Raw genomic sequence first — 17,270 nt, 5'->3', positions numbered from 1 at the left:
CAGTCGTTAAACATTCATGGAGCCAAATGCAGAGGCTGAGACTCACCTCCTTCCCCAGTCTCTCACTCCCGTTCTCCTGTGTTTTTTTATCATTAAAGGAGAGCAGGACAGTCCGTCCTCCTTCAATGTTTTTTGCTTTATTCACACTGGTAGGAGCCGCCAGGGTAACAGATAAAGCAGAGACCATAGCTGAGAAAGTGACTGGCGCGAACCCAACCCCCTATTCGCACTCTTATACGATTTGAGAGTAGGTTACCCTACGGCCTTCACCACTGGTCTCGCTAGGCACCCTTGTTTTAGAACTCGGAAACCCCTTCTAAACAGCAGAGCCCTCTCACGGTGAGCACAACAACCAGGACAATCTAAGAAGCTCCCTCTTGGGCATTACAGTAGCTCCACAGTGTACACGCACCAGCGTAGCCTCGTCGTTTGCTATCGTGGATGAACTCTAAAATGGCTCTACCGAACTGCGTTGGTGTGGTTTTATCAATAAAGCATACTTCTGCTTCCACAATGCTTCTGAGCATAGCTGAGGTAGTAGTTTTTTAAATGAAATTTGTACTTGCACGGCTACGCTATGCAGCCTTTAGTGAGTTATGTAGTGCTGGCATGGTAGCAAAGCATTGTACCTGGAACACTAAAGACATCTTTATAAGTTTTCGATGAATCACCACTGCTGGATTATATATCTTACCTCTACAATTCAGGCCTGACAAAGGCACAAGAATCTTTCTGTTATATCATGCTCTTTGCATTAAAGTGCAGTACGAAGACTGCTGTTTCTCATGTATGGCCTTATTTAAATCAACAGAAGTTGACTTAAGTTACAGATAAATACTGAATTACAATGGGTAAAGGTAATCAACTCATGATTGGAGAAGTATGTAATATCAACCTTAAAATACTGAATACATTACAGTGTAAATGGCACTTCAGTTTCAGTTTCATGTGACTAAAAAGTAGATTAGCACTTTGTCTTATCCTTCTCCCTTCTCTGAGGTTGCAATACTATACTATTACCTTTAAATCACACTGAAAATATCTGCAGTGAGAATAATATATAGGAAAGGACATAATTGTGAAACAAACTGATTCCCTGTTGGATTGATGCCTTCTGCCTGCCATTGATACTGAGAATAGGATTTCTTTCCCAAACAGAAGCTTGTTTATGATGAGACTCTTGGGTTTACTATCTGTAGTTTTATCATAAACAGGATTTCAGAAAACTGTGGTTTGTGTGAATGCATGCTGGTTTTTGGGTTTTCACTCATTGGGATGTTTTGTTATTTTCCATCTGTCCATTATCGAACCTGCTTATTCCAGTGGACTGCGAATATATGTAACAGAAAATCACCACATTCATCAACAATCTATAGTTGCAATGCAACAACAATACAATATTTCAAAATCTTAGAAATATGCTGCAAACATGTGAATCTAACAATTATTTGCCAACAAAACACAGGGGCACTGGCCAGAAGTAATTTGTATTTATCTCCAAATTTCAATTTATTTCAATTAATTTATATAAGATAATGTAAATCAGTCAGACAACCAGTCAGTCAGTCAGTCAGTCAGTAAGTAGGATTTGCTTGCATCTTCATAGGTACTGGCTTAGAGGCCCCTGTATGGAATTGGGAATAAAGATTTTTACTATTCATGGACAGGTATTTTTTTCTTCACGGCCAGAGAATCACAGTTATGTTATGTTTTTCCTATGCCAATAACAATAGAGGCAGTAAACCCATCATAACAATTTGAGTGTTTTGAAGCAGACTATCTGGTCACTGACAGTGAATAAACACTCTCACAATGCCCCATAAGCATGCTAAAATGCTTTGTGCCTGCATCGCTGAATCAAACTGCTTTCGACAGGGATGATAGCCCTATCATGGCAAGTGATAAACAAATAATCAGAGGTACTCATCTCAGAAGTACCCATCCATTACATAAGTTAATGTGGGAAATTCGCCTGCAAACTGTACATGAGGGTGACAGCCATTTCCCTTTCTATTATTTAATCAGTCTGTTTATAACCAGTGCGGCCGGTAAAAACAAAAATGCATTAAATGTGAGGTGTAGTTCAACGAGTCTATCCTTTATAGTTGATGCCCACATGCCTATGGTCCAAATCAGAATGCCTTAGGAGGAAAAAAGCAGCCAAAAGTAAGAGTGGCCATTTGGCCATAAATCACGCTCACTATAAGCACTTCAGTGTCAAGGTATCTGAAAAGAAAAAAGCCCTCTTGTAGATCCAGCAGTCTGGACAGTGGTGCCAGTCAGACACTGAAGGTGCCAGTTTTGCTTTCAGAATTCTAACAAGAAGAAATTATAAGATCACTGGATGACGGAAGTGTTGGGTTCATCCCATCTCCTCTCCCAACCCCCCCTCCCCGCCCTGATGATATTGTGTGTAGTACGATCATGCATCAGTTGAATATGGAATATTGATAGATTTAGAGGCTAGTCCAGTTTGAGAGGCTATGAGTGGCAGACCTGTAACATCCCCAGATGTTGCTACAGTATGTGGAGCAGCACAGGCTTTCTGTGTATTTAATGAAGCCTACTCAATGTGACTTTGTAGTAAAAAAAAAAGAAAGAAAATGGATAGCACTGCTTTCAGTTGGAAGTTTGGTTTGATATTAAGATTATTTGCCCCAGTTTTTCGAATATTTTTTTTAATTTTTCCCCAATTTCACACTGAGTATCTATATTATGTAATTGTATGAACCATAATGAACGGATAAGAGAAATCCAGTCTGATTATGCAAGTCCTGTTTAATATTTCACAGTGTGTTGAGCTAACGGTGCAGATAATGGCTGCCCAGGGCAGTGCAGTCATGCAGTCTCTCCTACATCACACCTAAAAAACGAAAAGCACCATTAATGCATTATGTTTTCAAACCAAACTCTATGAAGTCTTTAATTATTTTTAGTAGCTGTACATTCCCTCCTTGTACACTGCGATCCTCTGCTTTCCTGAGATATTCATGGGGGTCTATATTACCTGATCCAACAGCCTGTCATTGCCTTGGGCACCAACCAGAAGAAGCCATCATGCTTGATCTGTGTTGTCGCCTATGCAGTCTACCTTCACATATTTTACATTCCATTGTGTGTGTGTGTGTGCGTTTCAAACTCAGCAAGCTATATGCAATTATTAAAATTATACACATTTTTTGTCTTATTATGACAACTATGATATCTCACATGAGGCAGATGCATAACATTGTTTCCAAATATTTTTACTGAAGCATGACATACACCTTAAGTGCATTACACAATACACCTAGAGACTATGGCTCAATACGTTTGGTAGAAATGGTTGTGAAACAGCTTGTCTCTGTATGTCTGAAAGTAAGCCAAAAAAAAAGTAAAAAATTCAGAAACCATCTCTATGGTGATATTAAATCTACAGAAATGTTATGACACATCAAAACCCTTCTTTTAGAAAACCAAATGTGTTGGTTTCATCTTTGGCATAAAATAATCACATTTTTGCCACCAGTCAACACAATTAAACTGATCAAATAGTCCTGGTAGGCTAACATAATAGATACCCAAATAAAGAGCTACAAAGCTAAAAGGGAGAGAGTGCGTAAGTGTTGCCATGGCTACGGTGACGGTACCCCCACAGAGTTCTGAGCTGAATATCCACAGCCCAGGGGAATGGGATTCATTAATCACTCCGCATTTCCCTTAAGACCGCCAAGGTGAGTAACATGTTTATTTCATGGAAAAAAAATAGAACAAAACCCCATTCACTGAAAGCATCCGGTGGACAGGGGGAGTTAATTAAAGATGAATGATAGCAAGTTAAAGCAGACTTGTTTTGCAAGCTTGGATTGCGTGTTTGATGAATTGATTCAGGCGTCGACCCCTCGTGTCCCCATAATTGTGTATAGGAGGCGGGAATGTCCGGGACATTCAGGAGAACGCAGCCTTGAGAATGTTCCGGTTGGGGGTTTGTGAGTCTGTAGTCCAATTAGGGGATGAGTTTAACTGGCTATCTCAGTGCATTCCATCTCTGTCTTCTCAGTATCGGTCTAATTACTGGGAGGTTGCGACATTCATGGTAAATCCTTACTGCAAATGAAAAGATAGTCACAGTAACTGAAAATGTCCAATGCATTTGTTGCACCCAGTAGAGTCATAGAGATACATTGCAATAAAAGCTATGCGGTCAGTGAGCAGTGGTTGAAACAGATTGTGATTATCATGATTTGAATGACCAATGAATTAATTATTTGTACTCCATGCTTTGAAACAAAAAATCGCCCCTTGTGGGCTTTGCGGGTAAAATCATGCAAACTGAAGGGCAACTAGGAGACAGTACAACTTAAGTATTGACAGGAAGGATGACCCACTTAAAAAAATTCCTGATGGTGAATCTGTGGAAGGAGCCAATAGCAGGGGCAGAAGAAGGAACTGGTATGGAAGCTTTGCAATATCAGCGAATAGCAGGTCACTTAGTAATGGCAACAATCCCTCATTAAAGCAGCATTTACACAGGGCACTTCCAAGATCAATAGCTCTGTGGGGGATGGTCATGTGATCACAGCACGTTTTGATGTGGACAGGCAATGTTGGGGTTAAACATTTAATAGCCTTAAATACAGGGGATGATTAGTGGCTTAAATGTGTGTAGATATGTGAATTTATGATACATGCTAATGCATAGCAATGCCACATTTGAGTCAGGTGCAAAACAGCCTTTTGAAAAAGAGAATTTGGCTTTCTTAACTAATTAATTGCTTCGGCTAATCTTTCCAATTAAGGTGCTATGCAGCTATGGCATGCATTTGCATTGCTCTGGTAGGGCTTCATAAGCAGACCAATAAGGTGTAATTCATGAATGTGGTTAACTGACTCAACCATGCATTTTTTACCTGAGATTTCCCTGCTGATTAAATGCCACCAGAGGTCAACACTTGTTTCCTTAAATGCCATACGTTTGTGTTTACTAATGTGGATAAGGTCGCCACTTATTTGAAATTAAAAAGCGACATATATCTAGCCACGCAGTCCAAACTGGGTCTCCTGAAGTGGCTCACCATTTGAAATATTACGCATATCAATGTGACAGACTGAGGAAAATCAGCATTCCAAAAAATAAATAAATAGATAAGTAAAATAAATAAATTGCAGCCAGAATCTCAATCCTGCACTTTGCCTCAAGCGGCTTTATTGTGTCTGAGATCACAGAATAGAACCATGTAATGTAATGTGATGCATTTCTGTGTGCAATTGCTCTAAATGGCATGCAGAGAAATGCGCTGGAACTGTATTTTAAGTGCCAACAGCTGCCCAAGTACAGGTACCAGCATGAATATTTAATCAGTTTTTTTTCTCCTGAGTCTGTCTTGAATTTATTCATTCCCTCTGCCCTTCCAAAATTCAAATTTAAATATGAGAAAGAGCTGAGGAGGATGAGACTGTCAGAAACGGTCTGCTGCTGAGCGTCTTGTCTGATTTGTATACTTAGTCACCCTGGAGAGTATCCTTTGATCAGTGTGGCAAACGCATATTGATATATATTGTGCACCGTGACAGCTATGGCAGTGGAGGATTCTGCACTTTTTCTGGACATCTGTGGGGGCCTGAGATTATGGCTAGATGGGGTGGATTTTCAGCCTGTTAAAAAGTTTATGTTTAGTTTATGACTTCAGTCATCTCAACTTAATAATTAAACATTTGTTTTAGACAAAATTCCAAAAAGGTCTTTATTTTAAATAATTATGTTTATTTATGGAAATATAAACAATAAAAAAAAAAAACATGATTCTCCTCAGGTCATTGATTTTTAAAATGAAAATCATTATCCTGACTTTGTGAATAGAAACAAATTGTGGGATGCCTAATCTAGCTATTTCCATATGAATGTGCAGGGGGCATGCAAGCGTTTGCTTTTTCATTGATCCCTGTTCGTACTGAACTCTGTTTTTACAAAAAGAGAGACCTGCCGAGGAAAGAGAGCCGTAATGGTGTGTGCCTCCCTCTGTATTCCCCCCGGAAACCACAAGGAACTGGCAGACTGAACGACTGCTGACCTCCCGTGAAGCAAAGCCCTGCGCACCAGATTTCAAAGCGAGTACAAGCCCAGACACAAAGTCGCTTGAGTCTGACAGAAGCTGTCAGAAACGCTTCACACTCCAAAAAAAGTTGCGAGATGCACACAACAATGTGCCGTGTTCTGCTCTGAACACAGAAAATCTGTCCATCATTGACATGCCACACTACAAAGCAGCATCACTCTGTTCAGGCACTGTACTAAAACAGTGGTCCAGAAGCCAGACAGCTTAGTAGGCTGTGTATGAATCTTTCAAATCAGCTGCTGAGCAAGACACACAAGGGCGCTTTGTGTCAGTTTCAGAATGATGCAGTGTATCCTGCCAAAATGCTTAGCCTTTTAGAGTGGTGTGTTTGCCAGGATTTTTGTGGCGTCCCATTGTTTCAAATGGCTTCTGCCCATTGGCTCTTTTCCATACTGATGTTTGATTGTGTCACTACGGTGCACATGCACAGACATGTTTTATATTTTGTGAAAGACTATTTAAAAATCATGGGGCCTGAGTTACTAGGACCTTTAGCGCACAAAACCATTGACAAGACCTAAAAAGTTTCCACATGCTAAAGGGCTTAGTAAATCAGGCCCCTGGTGTTAAATTTGATACATCACTTAGTTGATTCTTAGAATAAACTTTTTGATGCACAAAAATGTTCTGAAATAAAGATATATTCATTGCTATAACTCACACCCTGGGCCTCAAGAGTTCACAAGAACAATTCTTTTTTCTTCCTTTCTTTTTTTACCTAACTACAGAATTGATTTAGGAGGTGCAAACAAATTTAAATTCTGAATATGAACTTTATGGTGTGCAGAAACTTGTCAGAAATGTCATCAGCAGGTTAACACTTAGGCGCAGATTTCTTTTATAAAATGTCTGATGGCATACAAAAAACTGTATTGTCACAATTAATAAAACATTTTTAAATGTGCCTGAGTGTGTGTGTGCATGTGTGAGTGTGTGTGTGTGTGTGTGCATGCGTGAGTGTGTATATGTGTTTGTGTGTCTGCGTGTGTGTGCGTATGTGCATATGTGTGTGTGCGCGTGTGTGTGCATGTGTGTATGTGTGTGTGTGTGTGTGTGTGTGTGTGAATGGCATTGTACATTGTTTAGCGTACTGAAATGTAAAGGGTCCACTTCTTGGTATACAATGCCAGCCTCACTGTGTGTATCACTTTAAGTAAGGAGAATGGAGCAGCAGAGTGTGGTGCAGATTGATGGGGCAGAGGTGTACTCTGTGACAAGGTCAAAGTCTTTAGTCAATGTAAGAAGTCCCCTGCTGGTGGTGCCGCTTGTCACTTCAGGTGGAACAGTGCTGCATCAGAAGTGCAAGTGCAGTAGAGCAGAGATGATGCAAGTCCCATGACCTGAGCATTTAGAATCTTCTTCCTGTCACTATGTTCCTCACCCTCCAATTATATATCTCTACCAGGAAAACTTACCTGTTCTTCCTTTGTACGTTGATCCATGCACTTATGGTTGAAACTTTACCACAGGAAAAATGGGAGCTGGGTCCTGTGTTTGTATCTTGTTTTAGAAGCAAGGATAATGAGATTGTGTATTATCTGCTTTGTATTAGCAGGTGCATGAATGTTCATGAAGGTTCATGCATGAACTGGAAATTATATATATATATATAATATAATATCATTAACGACATTTCGTTCTATTGTATGAGAGTACTGAGGAATGACAAATAAAGAAATCTTGAATCTTGAGTTTTGAGATCTAATATTCAACATATAACAACATGTAGTGCAGGGTTAAGTTGTACCATTGTCACCATAGCAGGATTTACTCTAACCAAAAATGGAATGGAACAGAATCAAGGTTGGAAGTGATCACTGAATACAAGCACAGTTGTCCGTTTGGAGCAATGTGTGATGCATGCACAGTCAGGTGTGAATTAAAACAATTAAACTGAGACCACTACAAACGGGAGGAAAGGGATAGCATGTTATTGCTGCTTTTGGGACTTTGTACCTTCAAAAATTGTGTATCATTACTCATAACTGGTGAAAGCACAAATAACACTGGGGAAACAAGATCACAGTGCATTGCTAATATTGTACATCACATATGAATGTGTGTTTTATCGGCGCTTGTTGGGGGGTAGACATTCAGATTTCTCTGATTTGTGCCAGCCATATTATGTATCGTTTGAGTCAAAAGGTAGTTATGTGTTACCGATAATCTGGTCTCCAGTAGCATTATTTGCAATTAAATGGCTGTACATATCCATGACAACTCTTATTTTGTAAATAATTACAACGCTATGTGAGCCTTTATTGGGGGCGGGGGGGGCGTTTGGTCATTTCAAAAGCATGCTTCCACGTATCTTCACCTGGCTAGCCTGGCCCTGTCACTGCCCAAGAGGAAAATCTCTCATTTCAATTCCTGCTATCTCATTAATGTAGAGTGGAATGTTCAGGCTCGATTTTAAATTGGATATTGGACTGGTGCTGGCTATTGTAAACTCTCGGGCAATCTCACCCCTTTTAGCAACCTTTTGGCAGACCTCCAAAACCGCTCAACTTGTGCTCCTAAATTTTTCATCGATGTTATGAATTATTACCTCACAGATAAGTGAGAAAGTGTGAAAAGCAAGGAGGCCGAGCGTGGAGTGGCAGGTGGGAGCGCATCTCTCCTCTCAAGTGTGACACAGACTGTGGAGAAGCTGTTTCAATATGACCGCTGACCGTTCCTGACAGTTTGGGAGGTGCACCATCTTCTATCATTATTGCCTCAAAGAGCTTTAAGTGAAATAAAACGATATCGATTGATTCGTTTGTTTCTCAAACATTTCTAGCCCGCATTTTCTATTTCTAAAATGATCACCGTATGTTATGGAAAATCGACCATTTCAAGTGTTTCTGTTTATGAATAATAGAAAAGAGAAGCGAAGCAATATCTTCTGTCTCAGGTGTTGATAATGGAAGGGCAGGAGAGCAGAAAATATCCCAAAAGATAGTCAAATATAGAATATACAACAGTGCACAGCACAACTACATGTTCAGGTCTGTAGTTATCTATATGTGATTTATGCTGGCTGTAAAAAAAAAATATGCATGGACAGTTGATGCCAGCAGAACAAGTATTTGAATGCTATGAGCGATCATAATACAGGACAGAAACAGATTGCTCATTTGTCATCTTTTGCGGATAATGGATTGTAGGCATTGTCTATCTGCCCAGAGGATGAGAAGGAGTGAAAGACATTGCATTAATTGAAGTTTATCATCCCTTCAGTAACATTTCCTTTTTAAGGACTGCGTTTCCGTTCTTAGCAGCTAATCCAGTCAAAAGCCTATCCATGCACAATACTGTGCTGTTCCATTAAATCCACTGTCTCTATTTTAAACAGATTTAAGGCTTTTTTTCTTTCTTTTTTTGGTCTAATGAACATCTTTCATCAAGGCAGTCGAATTAATTCCAAATGTCATGTATTTTATAGTCCTGGAATGATAAATTTTAAAACAGTTTTTGCTACCAGGCTGGAGTTTTCTGACGTTGTTGTCCTGGTTCTTGCTTTTTTTTTGTTCTAAAAAAAAACCTTTAAACCGTTCTGATTGTGTCTGTATGCAGAAACATAAACATTTCCTCTAGGGACCATCTATAATTATGTGCTCGGTTTGTATTATTATTTTCTAAAATTATAATATTGTCTTAATTTACTCAGCACTGGAATTGACTTGAACCAATTATTAATGAAAATTCTATTTGTTAGCCATTTCTGCATGTATACATTGTCAGCCAGTAGCCTTTGGCTGTGTCCAAATCAATGTCCTTCTATTATATTCAGCATGCTTGTTGAGTTCACTGGATGGGTTGGCAAAATTGTCACTAAATTGAGTGTACTTAAAATCCCTGGATGGCATCCTTATTTCCAAGTTTTCACTGAGTACATTCAGAAGCATACTTTTCAGGAAGTAAACAAACATTTTGGTCCCATAATTGTGACAAACAGCTGTGCTTTAAAATGAGACACAGCTTCACAGGCATTTTCCTTCAACAACTACCACAACATGTGATCAAGAGTGGAACATCCTACAACATTTCCATAGTACAAGTAGTTTTGTTATGGTTGATATTGGTTTGGCCTAGGTCTAGTGGCTATTTGTTAAATATCAAAAATTTATAAAATTTACTGAATGTTATTTCAAATGTTGTCAAATAATGTGTTACCTACCTAAATTACTTATGTCTAACTGTTTTAAATAACAAGAAACAAACAATGGGGCTAAAGTAAAGTGCAAATAGAAATTACCATGAAAGACTATCTTGAACTTTGGTCAAACAGCCAGTGCTGAATTAGCATTACACACTTATCAGGATCTTTAAAATGTTGAGTTTACAGCCTCATGGAATTAGCCACATTGTGCATTCCGCCCACGTACCTAAATTATTCAGCTTCACTGCCAGACCTATTTTTAAAACTGCATTGATGTCATTTAAACAAGAACGGATCTCATATTTACCGTGTTTTTTTCTCCCATTTTCTGCATTTGTTTCTTCATTATTTGTCACCACTGACATGTTTCACAGGACAGCCCACACACACCAGTCCTTGTGTAGGAATCCTAATCTCTTTATGTCTGTTTCACATGTATGTTAGGAGAGGGAAAGCAGTGCTTCTGTGATTGGTGTTCGGTAGAAATAACTGAATACGTTTAAGCTTTGATGTCATTTATTATTATTTTCAATATTGTTTTATTGTAGTGCTCAAAGTAGAACAGTATCCAAGGAGATTTGTATCCACCAATCCCTGCTGTGTTATAGTCATGTCAAAGAACCCTTTTACTACAGTTTGTGTCATGCTTGGATACATTTAATGAATTCTAAAGAGCACACACAGGCTCACAAGCATTCCTCTGTGTTCACTTTTTGCCTTACTTTGGCTTACTTTACCCCTCAGAATTAAAATCTGAAACATTTTTCTTTCAGTTCCTTAATTCACCACCAATATCTTTCATAGTCATTATTTCCATACGATGTCACCTGACCTCACATTCTTGATGTACATTACCAGGGACTTGAATGTAACAAAGTCTGAAGGACTGTGCTCCTAACAGACTAGCAATGGCCCAAAATCTCTCCCATCCCCAATCTTGCCAAAAGTTACAGGAAGGATAGAACCATGCCCAGTTTCACTATAGTATAGTGAAGAGTTTCAGCATCATTAATATATGCATATACTGTATCAAGCCTCTTTGTAGGACAGTGATGTACTCATCTGTGCCACCAGATTTGGATGCATGTGGTCATGTAGGTTCACTTATGATAAATTTTATGATTTATTTTATTTTTATCTTGTATTACGTTCAATGGTTTACGTTGCATTCTGTGTAACATAGAAGAAGTGTGCAGTAAATTCTTAGCTGAATAAATAGCAGGAATATTGGTAGTGTCTACCATTATTGGTAGCCTTAAAGCTCAACTGACCAGCTGAGACAGGAGTTGGCCACATTCCTGGTGCAAGGAGGCTGTCAGACAGTGTAAACTGGATGAGCAAACCCAAGGTGCTTACAAACAGAAAAAGAGCTACATTATGTTGAGGTGTAAGCAAAACACTATCTACCTAATGTTTCAAGTAGTAATTGGCACAACTTACTGTGCAGTGCTATGGTTATGATTTCATTATAACCGGCTCATTCAATCACCTGTCTCAACTGAGATTGAATTCCTGGAGCCCAAAGATGTGATCTTGACTTAATGGAACTGCCACTCCATCTGTGGTGGGTCTCCAGAGGGGCACTGGGAAAAGTGGCTCAAACTCCTGGTTCAACTTCACTAGGTTTATATGTCCATTCATTCGCCTCACTGTAGAAGGTATTGCATTCTACACAATTACACCGACACTCTACTGGGCATTAAGGCTGTTTTGCCTCCCAGGGGAACCGGTGTAATAAGGCTCGTGTTAATGTTGCTCGGATGTCAAATAGCAAAAGGGCAGTCTGGGAACTGCTGGAGGGAGGCAGGGTGAGGAAATTGGAAGCTACATTCAGACTATGCTCAGGTTGCAAGAGACTGCTTTCACCAGTTGTAGTATGCTGTATGTGACAATATTCCATACAGGTGGAGGGATGACCAGGAGGGGGGACACATACTGTAGGTTTTGTTAAACTTGGCTTAACCTCAAATATCATTTTTTCCTAATACTTTTTTAGCGAGGAAGCTGTTAGACACAATTTTGCTAGATTGGGCTCTCTATTCACTAATAATTGAAAAAGTAACTATTTTTGATGCAGTTGGTTACTATGTGTCTAGCTACAGTATCTACACAACCTAGTGGCTTACTTAGCTTAGTAAACTATTCTGGTGGTAGAAAGAATAAGCTTAGGACCACGGTAAGACATGGACTAGATACGTTCATGTAGGGTTGCTAGATTGATATCAAGGATGAGTAACTTTTTATTGTCGATGCTTTCTTTCAACATACACAAAAATGAATTTTAAGAAGGCAATCAGCATAAATAGTTTTCATTTGGTTTGCATCACTTTGTGACCTACTTTACTAAAAACACTCTTAACAATAATGCCAAACATAAAGCAGGCCTACTTTGAGCACATGCTTGATTTAAAACCATTTTAAACGTAAGACCCTAATTCAGTTTCCAAGAAAACTTAAAAGCCTCATCCAGCAATATCTGGAGAAAATTAAGGCTTCCCTTCAAAAGCTCAAAAAAAGCTGATCCGAGCTGTTCTTTTTGTTTAATGCACAGATGAATAAAAAAATTCACTGGTCCATTTTTAAACACTGTATTACATGAACATTGTCTTTAATTCCTTTTGAAATCACTGTTCCCAATGTCTTTGTTATTATTTGGGTTATGGATTATTTAGTCTTACCTGAAATAAGACTAAATAATCCATTTATCAACAATCTGAACACTGATGCCAACAGACTCCAGAGGTCTCAGTCAGTCTCTTAAAAATGTCCCCATGTCTTCAATCATACTTTGTCTCCCTTCACTGGCTTACAATTTTGGTACCCATCAAACTCAAAGCCCTGGTACTGGCTTACCAGACAGTCAATCCATCATAAGTCCTGCATGAAATCTCTATTCAGTAAACTGTGGTCATCTTTCTGTCCTCCCTCTCTTGTACAACCCTGTACATCCTAAACACCTTTCCTCAAGCCCATAGTAATACAGTACATGGCCAAAAGTATGTGGACACGACATCCATAGTCATGGGCATTAATATGGAGTTGGTCTGACCTTTGCTGCTATAACAACCTCCACTCTTCTGGGAAGGCTTTATACTAGATGTTTGAGCATTGTTGCATGGATTTGCTTCCATTCAGCCAGAAGAGCATTAGTGAGATCAAGCGCTGACTGGGCAGTTAGGCCTGTCTTGGAGTTGGCTTTCCAATTGATCCCAAAGGTGTTGGATGAGGTTGAGGTCAGGGCTCTGTGCAGGCCAGACAAGTTCTTCCACGATGTTCTGGGCATAAGTGTTTCCATAAGGACCTTGCTGTGTGCCCGGGGGCATTTTCATGCTGAAACAAGAAAGGGCTTTCCCATAACTTCTGGGGAAGCACAGGATCGTCCAGAATGTGATTATATGCTGTAGCATTAAGATTTGCCTTCACTGAAAATAAGAGGCCAAGCCCAAACCATGAGAAACAGCTACTGACCCAGGGGTGTCTAGATACATTTGGTCATATAGTGTAGAATGAATCGCTTGTCAGAACAGCAGGAGCTGGTCTTCATCTCCCAGTGATTCAACAAAAGCCCAAAACAAATCTCAATAATTTACAGTGATTCCCTGAACTTACGCCTGTGCTATGCCAAACATCCAGAATGGTATCACCTCATTATTACCTTCAGATTAAAATTGCTTGCTATACAATAGTGTTATATTGCATGTTAGTATTTTAGTAATGAATCAGAATCTGACTGCTTTTCTAGATTGTATTTATGCACACAAAACTCAGTCACTTACTGCTGTGACAGCTCTCTTTGAAATCGTTCAAATGAGGCCTTAGCATAGATCTTGAAATGAAATGAAATCCGTCTTTAACCACCGAAGAAGAAACAAAGGATATGGGAATGCCCTTTGTGTTAGTATTGCTGTTTTAGGAACATTGATTCAAAAACTGAAAGGAGAGATGTACTCATGCTCTCTTCCTCAGTTCCATCGATTTGATCTCCTTCACCTTCACTTTCCTTCCTGGGACCTGACATGTTTGCCTGCACTTAGATGTTGTATCTGAAAGCAGGCTGTAGCCATCTGGATGGACTCCATGCTTCTCTCTGCCACACATGCACATTAATGACAGGCTCTGGAGTTACAGTTAAGACTTCAAATTGATTATCATTTGGTGTGAGGTGAGACAAAGTATTAACATGAAAGAACTTTGATGAGTGTGAAAAAGAAAGTACTGTGTCACAAGCTGGGGAAATCATAATGGTCTTATCTAAGGGCAATCATGCTACGGTAAATATAGCAGAGAGAATTAATGTTTGCACAGAGATTGTTAAGCAGTGAAGTGCCAAATACACTGATACAGCAGCCATTGCTGTTAATACGGAAATTTAGCCCAAAGCAGATGATGGTAAGAAATGGATTAAACTGATGGTGGTATGGATGATTCTTTTGAAATGTTGATCAGAATGTTTGTGTTTAGGATTTTGTCTGTGAACTTATCGGCAGAATGAATCCATTTTTATCAAAAGAGAAGTAATTAACAAATGCAGAGAAACACTTAATTTGAAGATCATTACAAACCGACCCTTGATAGATTTTTCATGATGATGTGGGAGAGGCTGTTCTTGGTTCTCTCTTGTATGTCCTTTCAATGATGCATTTAGTTTGCACTAATTGTTATGTAACATCAAAAACCGTAAAGCCACATATGAAATGAAGCTCATACTGAACTTATACCCGTGTATTTGTATTTATACACTTGTAAATACATCAAGTGTGTGTGCATGTGTGTGTTCGTGTGCATGTGTGTGTGTGCGCTACACAATGCAAGAGAGAGCCACCATCCTTCGTTGTATTTCATGTTGGCTTATTTGGCATATTCGCATTTATTCGCAGTAATAATTTTGCTGGGGTATTACGCCTCTGTGATAGTCCCTTATTTTCCATCTGTACATATGAGGAAGAACATGAGTAACTTACCTTCCTGAAAGCAGAGTCTCATGGTAGCATCCAAGATCTCTACATTAAGCACTGTTGTTTTATTCATGAGTTCTGCTCTTTATTGGATCCTAAAAGTTAACCTATGACAATTGCAATTCTTGCAAACACTCACTTCTGGTGAAACAGCGATGAGTCATTTCATGGTGTAACTTTTGCAGTTTCTGAGTTCAATATATAAAGAAATCATGTTGTCTGCCTTCTGGTTTCGATAAAATGACAGATTTTGAGTAAGCAGCTGCATAATAAATGAACAATTCCTTATTTAAAGGCTGCATAGCTCCAAAGGTAAATTACAGGTCTTTTAAAGATACATTATAGTCATCAGTTCTGAGTACTTATACTAAATGCATGCCAAAAAAAGAGAAGCAAACTAGAGATAAACCTTGATTGCAATTGACGTGAATTCACAGCAAAAATAAAAGCCCTCAATTTTACTATTTTGCATCTTTAATGTGAAGTTCTGGGGCTGTTTCTCTCCCCCTCATCTTCTGTGGAAGATAAACAGAACTAAATTATGAAACAGAGTAATCAGAGTAAAATTTCATCTTGAAAATTTCTTTCAGCATATTTTTTTTTCCAGTGCTTGCCTTGCTGTTAGTTGAGGTGGTATGAGCTATTAAGATCTGCTATGGTTCTCTGTCACTTTAATAGCCCGCTGCGAACAGCACCAGCACTTAGAATGGCTGCTTTTGACCTTCACTGGAGTCAGCTTTCTGTCTTTTATTTCAACACTTGCACTACTGTTCTTGATGAATTTAATTAGACTCAGGCAGTCTCTTTATAAAGGAATATAACCACCTAGTTTTAAAGCTGAGTTTAATTAACAGATTTTAAAGTAAACTGTCAAACGTAATTGTGCAAAAACCACACAGTATGAATGTCTGTACAAGAGGCACTCTCTCCCTGCTCATGTTTTTATACCCTGTGTAGCATTCAGGCTTTTCAATAATCTTCTCTGATTTCCGTCAAGAATGTGAAATACTATCATCCTATAAACGCTTGGATAGGACATATCACAATATATTTTTTACCTGGGCCTGAGAATTCATAGCTGTGGCCCTGCTCTAGTCTTTGCTGTGATTATTAGCTCTGCCTGCCTGCTTGCTTCTTGCAGTCATGATGTCGGTCTGAACTAACCGCACAGTGGTGGGATTGACCTTCCACCACTGGTCAGGACAGCAGAATCATTGGGCATCTTCTGACAGACTGAAGCCCCCCTCTTTGGATTGCATCTTGGTTCTCCACCCATCTTCTGTACTAATTCAGTATTTGTATGGTTTTATGCTTCTCTTCTTATGGATCGTTACAGATGCAGTGTGTATGTACAAATTTTAGAATTTGAACTTTAGTTCTCGGTTAGACTGTTTAATTCCTACGAATGCTTTAGTGGTGTTGCATCATTGCCTTCTGGTCTGTGGATATTGTTTGCCAGGTCTGGCACATTTGTTCATATTAAGCAGGTGAATGCACTTATGCTTCTCTTATATTGTAAGTCGGTCTGGATAAGAGCATCTGCTAAATGAATGTAATGTGATGTAATGTATTCTCAATCAGAGTAAAGCGTGTGTGCTGTCAGAGTAATTGTGTGTGTAAGACAGTTGTTATACTCATTAGGCTATTGGTTAACATACTGTTGTATACAAGAAAGGGCTGAGCTCCAACCTCTAAATTTTATCTCTAGACAATGGACAATCTATCTTTTCAATTCTGAGTTTATTCACTTTCACAGAACAACAGTAGATTCCCTAATATGCCTCTGTGCGTGTGGGCGGCTAGTTTAATAGACATGGTGTAGAGCAATGCATGGCGCTGCATAACCACACAAATGTACTGTACAGACTGTGAAACCAGCTTCCACGAATATAGGTAGAGAATAATTCTAGTGGCTGTCCACCAGAGAACAAAAAGATGCATGGGTGTACCAAAAATATGAAAAGGCCTCAGTATTGGCCCTTTGATTTTAGAAACCCAAAAGAACCAGGTGGAAAATAACCCCACTATCCTCCTGAAACAGGTGGTCACATGGCTGGTCTCATACAGACAGAGAGG

General features: G+C 39.2%; 1 protein-coding gene across 1 annotated transcript in view; it reads left to right on the top strand.

Moving 5' to 3' along the window:
- Nucleotides 1-3,653: 3,653 nt before the first annotated feature.
- dlgap1b (discs, large (Drosophila) homolog-associated protein 1b) overlaps nucleotides 3,654-17,270 on the top strand; it is a 166,222-nt gene continuing 152,605 nt past the window's right edge. Inside the window, exon 1 of the mRNA XM_035415762.1 lies at nucleotides 3,654-3,713. The gene's annotated coding sequence lies outside the window, so the exon portion shown is untranslated. The remainder of the gene's footprint in view (nucleotides 3,714-17,270) is intronic.

Source organism: Anguilla anguilla, chromosome 4 (genome assembly GCF_013347855.1).
Source record: "Anguilla anguilla isolate fAngAng1 chromosome 4, fAngAng1.pri, whole genome shotgun sequence".
NCBI lineage: Eukaryota > Metazoa > Chordata > Actinopteri > Anguilliformes > Anguillidae > Anguilla > Anguilla anguilla.
This window is presented reverse-complemented; position numbering and strand designations above follow the sequence as displayed.